This window comes from Palaemon carinicauda, chromosome 31 (assembly GCF_036898095.1).
Source record: "Palaemon carinicauda isolate YSFRI2023 chromosome 31, ASM3689809v2, whole genome shotgun sequence".
NCBI lineage: Eukaryota > Metazoa > Arthropoda > Malacostraca > Decapoda > Palaemonidae > Palaemon > Palaemon carinicauda.
The window spans coordinates 2,410,640-2,417,563 of record NC_090755.1 but is presented as its reverse complement, the minus strand read 5'-3'; the positions used below and the strand labels follow the sequence as shown (position 1 = coordinate 2,417,563).

The window sequence follows — 6,924 nt, the reverse complement described above, 5'->3', positions numbered from 1 at the left end:
CTTATTCAAACAAATGTATTATAGCAATACCAAAACCTATTAAGGAGGCCCATTACGAGTTATATCGTTATCAATACCTATGCAGAATACGTAACATAGGTTAAATTAGTTTATCAAAATTCAGATACAATTGGGACGACGTAATGAAAGCATAACCAGTAAAATAGAGCAACTCTATAAATAACCATATTTTTAATAAGTGTATTCGTAAAACATGTGATTAACAACGATGGCTTAAGAGTAATACGTTTAGAATCCCGGTTTTCGAGCCCGAGACTAGCCTCACACTACTGGCCTTTAGCAAGCATAATAAGCATTTAAAGGTTTAAAGGCCACTCATGAATGGTAGAGGGGTAGTAACAATACACTAGCTAGCAGGACAATGCCCTAGAGACTGACCATATGTACATATGATCAGCGTCCAAGGGCCCTCTTCACCCAAGCTAGGGACAGGCAATGGCTGCTGGAGACTTGCCAGATAAACCTATAAGCTCCCCCAAACCCAAAATCCCAATCCTTAGCTCACAATGATAGTGAGGTTGCAGGCCCAAGAAACTATCGAGCTTGCTCGAGGCTGGAATCCTAGTCCGACAGAACGCCAAACAGGGACGTTTCCAATTGATTAGCTTGAGGACAATACGTGATGTCCGTAGGGTTGGGATTTTCCGTCTCGATTCTCGACCATTGTCATATTCCAACAATTTAGCGTATGAGTACACTAACAACGTTAATACTTATCACAATTTTACTTGACCTTATTGTGCTAAAATATACCAGAAAGAAGAAATGTCGGTACAAAAATACAATTAAAGTTTGTTGTCAGGTAACAGAATTGTGAAGCAACAGTCATCTTCACTTTAATTAGTCTGCGCTTGATGCTAAAGGTCATAACGAGAGAGAGAGAGAGAGAGAGAGAGAGAGAGAGAGAGAGAGAGAGAGAGAGAGTTACTTTTAACTATTATTCAGTAGCAGTAGTCTATTGTCATAATCAGGGAAAATGCAAAGACAAATTGGTACCCCTTAACCTTCTCAAGTGTTCAAACATAGAGAAGATAATCATGAATGAACGAGTTCCACCGACTGGCAGTGAAGAAAAAGTGCAGCCTGAGGCTAGCCGATATCCCCGGAGGAAATGTGGGGAGAGATTGCCTTACGGGTGTCACGAAGTGAACCGATGGAATAGATTGCAAAGTTTGATTTTATTCAATGCATATTACTTTCACCAATCGTATGACAAAATCAATCACAGAAGCCTATCTCTCACGAAGCCAGTGAATAAATAAACTTTGTTACCATTATCTGGTTTATTTTAAGAATTATGCAAGAACTGTGACACAACCTTGAACTATTAAAGTAAAATTGGAATTGAATTGGATTACAGAATTTAGCCCAATGGCCATTCACCGCTCACGAAGTAAAATATAGCTTCCGAAAATATTCGTCAAACGGGAATATTTTTTGTAACGCATTAGCAAAAATATATACTACAAATATGTAACCGGCTTTGAACATTTAAAACTGGCGAAAATGTGATCCCGATTTTTAAAAATCGAATCTACTAAATTTCTATTAAAGTTGATATATTGAATATAAACAGCAGTTTCCTCAATCTCGGTTTACCAGTTCTTTCGATAACTGCACACATAAGACTTAAAACATGACGCTTACTTTTCGTACATTTATGAGTGAAGCAACCAAGATTAGCATCTACTTAACAGCTTGCAAATAATTTCCCAATCATAAGTCCCTAATATATAAGAAAAAAATATACTAAATAACCTTAATAGTCTCAATAGCTGCCTCTTTAACAACAGGACTGACAACTAAACCTAATTTGTAATAATGGCCATTGACTCCGTGTATCAGTATCAATATGCATGAAGGGTAACTCATTCCCTCTAGAATATAAGTGCAATATATGAACACCTAGAATTCTGGGTACATGACTAGCGACCGAGTATGGTCTGCCGCAACCTTTATAACTCTAACCGAATTGCTTTTAAATATTACTTCTCTTAATACGGTCTTCCATCCATAACTAACTACTTTTGATAAAATTAGAACAAATATACTGCAAAAAAAAAAAAAAAAAAAAAAAACTTGTATCGGAAAAACATAACAAGAGTAGTCTTTACCTTCGGTATATGATGGACGGCGTTGAAAGAATAACGCAATCGGTCCACCTGAAAATAGAAGAATAATTTCAGTTTTTGTTTAGCACACTAATAATAATAATAATAATAATAATAATATAATAATAATAAAATTTACTTTTCTTACAGCATGAAATACAAGAAAATAAAAATCATTATTCGAGCAATACAAACCGACATAATGACCACTTACAGAGCTGGATTAACGCAAAGTCAGAATCCCTGGAGTGTGATATATCTAGAGCGATTGGAAAGGATCATTTTCGATACAACAATATAGGGCGGGAGGGGTTCGCTGTTAACGTTCCAGACGGCCGATCACCAAAGGTACGCCCAAAATGGGGTTGAGCGATGACGCCCATACGGACGGCCGTTTGCAGGTTTAAGGGCGCGAGGCTAAAAGAAGACATTCACTCAATACGACAGCACTGTTGATAAGTGTTTGGCTAGAAGTCGGGGAGTGGTGAAGACGACGTTGTAAGGGCTATTTGGGAAGCGCCGTCATCATCAGTCAGCTGACGACGTAACAACTCGATGACCAACTGGGTAGATTCGCATGGTTTCTCGAAGCTCGATTCCTTTCGCAAACAAAATCTACTACTATTGCTACTGGTACTTTTAACAGCTGTTGGTGCTGTTATAAAATTGTATGGTGAATACTTCTAATATTGTATTTACTGATAATTGTGTTTCAAGAAAAAAACTTAATCTACCATATAGACATTCATACCACAAACAACAAACAAAATAAATAAAATTCTATTGTAGTTAACACTATGATCATAGCTATATTTGATAATAATAAGAGAAACTAAAAAATAGAGGTTAATGTAAAATTTGGAAAAAAAAGAGCAGAAGGGTCTCACTGTATAGTTACTAAATTCTTCATGACCGCGTTAGCTTCAGCAATTTGTCTTAAGGTACCGCCCTTCAATCCACTAGTTTTCCATTCGGTAAATTTATATAAGATATTAAGATAAAACAGTTTATCGTTTTACTACCAATTTTCTACTCAATCAAAGGGCAAGGAACTACACTTTCAACTACTTTAACTATCTAACAGCATTAAATACCATCAGTGGCTTCATACTGAAATTGTCTCCAGAGCCTTTAGCACTTCAGAGAAGGAGGAGTTTTTAAAGTTATAGTATGCTATTAAACGTGCTACAGGTGGGCTTTCTGTTTAATATATATACTCTTAAAATAAACCCCTATAGTCAATTCTTTTTAGTGAGGCAAATTTGCACCGACTCGCAGGGGTGCCCTTTTAGCTCGGAAAAGTTTCCTGGTCGCTGATTGGTTGGACAAGATAATTCTAACCAATCTGAAAGCAGGAAACTTTTCCGAGCTAAAAGGGCACCGCTGCGAGTCAGTACAAATGCGTGTCATTAAAAAAAATTGAGTTTAGTTCAATACAACTTCATATAAGGTAACAATGAAAAATAAGGAGAAACAGAATATCAGCAAATGTAATTGTGAAGTCTGTCTTCATCTTTGTAAATTAATAGATGATCCAAAAAAAATAAGGGAAAAGAGAGAGAGAGAGAGAGAGAGAGAGAGAGAGAGAGAGAGAGTGTTGCCGATGATTTTCACACAAGTTTAACTTGGCAGGAATTATATATATTACTTTATTCAGTTAAATAGGAAACATTTTGAGCCTCATGGTACTCTGGTTTTAAGAAGAGTAGTAAACATTCATAAAAAATACAAATATCCATATTTGATAATTCATTATTGCCATAGCACAAAAATAGTTAAAAGCATCTACACCTTTTAAAATAAGAAAATCCCTTAAGTATTTTCACCCAGGAGTAAATACATGGAATTGTGAACATTACTGACTACAAGAAATTATAATGGGATGTTTATATGCATACCGCGCGTGTGATTGATATATGTGTATATATATATATATATATATATATTTATATATATATTATATATATATACATATATATATATGTATATATATATTTATATATGTACACATTTTATATATATATACATATACATAAACATATACATATATATATATATATATATATATATACATACACACATCTTCTCTTACGCATATAATGTTAAACTCTAAACTTTGAGAAATACGTTGACTACGGTAATCACTTATTACAATCGAAATTAATGTAATTAAAGTGATTAACTACTTTATGACGGCAAAATATTAACACCACGAAATCTGGTTGCCAAATACAACGGATGCAGACATGAGCAAACTAAAAAAATAAGTCACGACAACGAGAAAACTGTTTAATAACTGTATGGAGAAACGTGCCAGAAAGTCGAGCAAACTAACCTCAATCAAATGAATCAATGACACTTTTTGAAACGTTCCCGCAAACTATTTGCTCATAAACGAGGAACAATGTACCGACGTTATGCACGTCTACACATATGGGCTAATAGGATGTTTCTTCGTTCTCCATAAGAAGACTTGCTTTTGTATGGTCATGTGCGTTCATACCGATGGATTCAGAACGCGCTTGCATACTTCCTGTCTCCAGGCGTGTCTTGAGACAAATGTCAATATATTACAGGTTTTTATAGGTACAGTTATGATGAACTACCTATTGTAAGGCTGCGCAGATGGGAAGCTGCGAATATACCTGCTCTCCGTCATTCCTCGTACAATTGTTATGCATATTTACAAAGAAATTTAGTAACTTAATCAAGCCTCACGGCTTAGAAAACACGCTGTATAACTTAAATTTCCATTTTAGTTTATTTCTTCCATGATTTCCACGGTTAGCTACGGGATCAAATCAATAGCAACCTAGATGTCCAGTTTATTATTATTAATTATTATTATTACTATTTTTATTATCATTATTATTATTAATTATTATCATTATTAATTATGATTATTATTAATTATTTTTATTATTATTATTAATTATTAATTAATCATTATTATTATTATTATTAATTATTAATTAATCATTATTATTATTATTATTATTATTATTATTATTATTATTATTAATACCTGCTAAGTTACAACCCTAGTTGGAAAAGCAGGGTGCTATAAACCCAAGAGCTCCAACAGGGAAATTAGTCCAGTGAGGAAAGAAAATAAGGAAAAACTAAAAGAGAAGTTTAAGAACAGTAATAACATTAAAATGAATCTTTCATATATAAACTATAACAATTTGAAATAACAAGAGGAAGAGAAACTAGATAGAATAGTGTGCCCGAGAGTACCGTCAAGCAAGAGAACTCTACCCCAAGACAGTGGAATGGTACAGAGGTTATGGCACTACCAAAGACTAGAGAACATTAGTTTGATTTTGGAGTAACCTTTTTGTAAAGAGCTACTTACCAGAGCTAAAGAGCCCCTTCTACACTTAGAAGAGGAAAGTACTACTACTACTATTATCATTATTACAAGCTACGCTATAACCCTTGTAGGAAAAGCTAGATACTATAATCACAAAGGGTCCAACTGGGAAAAATAGCCCAGTGCGGAAAGGAAACAAGTTACTAAAACTACAGGAGAAGTAATAAACAACCAACATAAAATATACTAAGAACAACAACAATATTACATTAGATCTTTCATATATAAACTATAAAAACCTTCAAAAAATCAGGAGGAAGAGAAATAAGATAGAACAGCGTGCCCGAGGGTACATTCAAGCATAAACAACATCAAGTTACAATGATATTTCAATAAGAAAGAAGCCTAATGGAAGACAGGTTTCAATCCAATTGTACATGGACTATCAGGTACGAGTAAATTTACTTGTATTATGATCCGATGGTAGATGGTTAAATAAAAATTTAAAAACCAACAAAAGCTTATTTTGAGTTTGTGTACATGGTTATCTATCTGTCAGGTTATGATTAAAATTTTTAAAATACCGGATATTAAATTATTTTGATAGTAAGTTGTCACGCAGTTATTCACCATGAAATTAATGAGAAGGAAGATTTCCAAATAAAAATAAAAACTAAAATCATTTAATTAAAATGTCGAGTTTATATATTTTTCGTCCGAGGGAAAAACCCAAAAAGGATCATTGTGTGAGACAGGAAAACTTGCAAGCACGTTGCAACCGTAGTCTTTGGTACCTTTTTTTGGAAGGGGGATGGGGGAGGAAGATTGTGAGAAAGGGGAGGGGGAGGGAGGAAGCTTCCTGATTCCACTTCCTTTCCCGAGCAGCTTCAAATATTGTTCCCTTGGCTTTTTCTTTTTCCCCTCTTTTGGAAAACTCTCCCGAGTGAACCCCAAGAAAAAAACCCAAAAATTTCGGAATCCGGCCATGCTACTTATCACAGTGGAGGCCCGAAGCCGGTTAATTACTTTGTCATGTTACGGACTGGCGTCTCTCTTATTTTTACTTTTCAGGGGGGGGGGGTAGGAAAGGGGAGAGGTGGCCCCCCTTCCCTCCAAAAGCGAACTTTTGAGGTTTTCCTTTGTGGGGATAAGAAAAGTAATGAGGCAGGTGTATATAGCTGGGAAAGGGGGGGGGGGGGGGCAGGGAAACATAGGGAGGGGGGGAGGGGTGTTAGTATTGTCTTCTTCCCTGCAGATGCGCTTTTGTTCAGATATTCGTGTTTATGGGTTGAGTGATGCTGGTTTTTGCAGGGTCTCTACTACAGGGCTCGCGTTACCACAGTCTCTTGTACATAAATATATTTTCGGGAAGGGGGGGTTAGGGAGGGGGAGGGTCAGGGGGGACGTCAGAAACAGCGGCCCAGTCGTCCTCTGGCCTTCACAGTGTGAGGTCTGGCGGGTAATGAGCCAAGGGGC

General features: G+C 35.8%; 1 long non-coding RNA gene across 2 annotated transcripts in view; it reads right to left on the bottom strand.

Annotated features, from left to right (window-relative positions):
• The window catches only part of LOC137624841 (uncharacterized), a 75,809-nt gene extending 73,120 nt beyond the window's left edge, over positions 1 to 2,689 (bottom strand). For both annotated transcript variants that reach the window (XR_011040761.1, XR_011040762.1), the window contains exons 1-2: positions 2,347 to 2,689; positions 2,136 to 2,183 (exon numbers count right to left, since the gene is read on the bottom strand). This is a non-coding gene — a long non-coding RNA (uncharacterized lncRNA). The remainder of the gene's footprint in view (positions 1 to 2,135; positions 2,184 to 2,346) is intronic.
• Between the last annotated feature and the right edge of the window lie 4,235 nt (positions 2,690 to 6,924).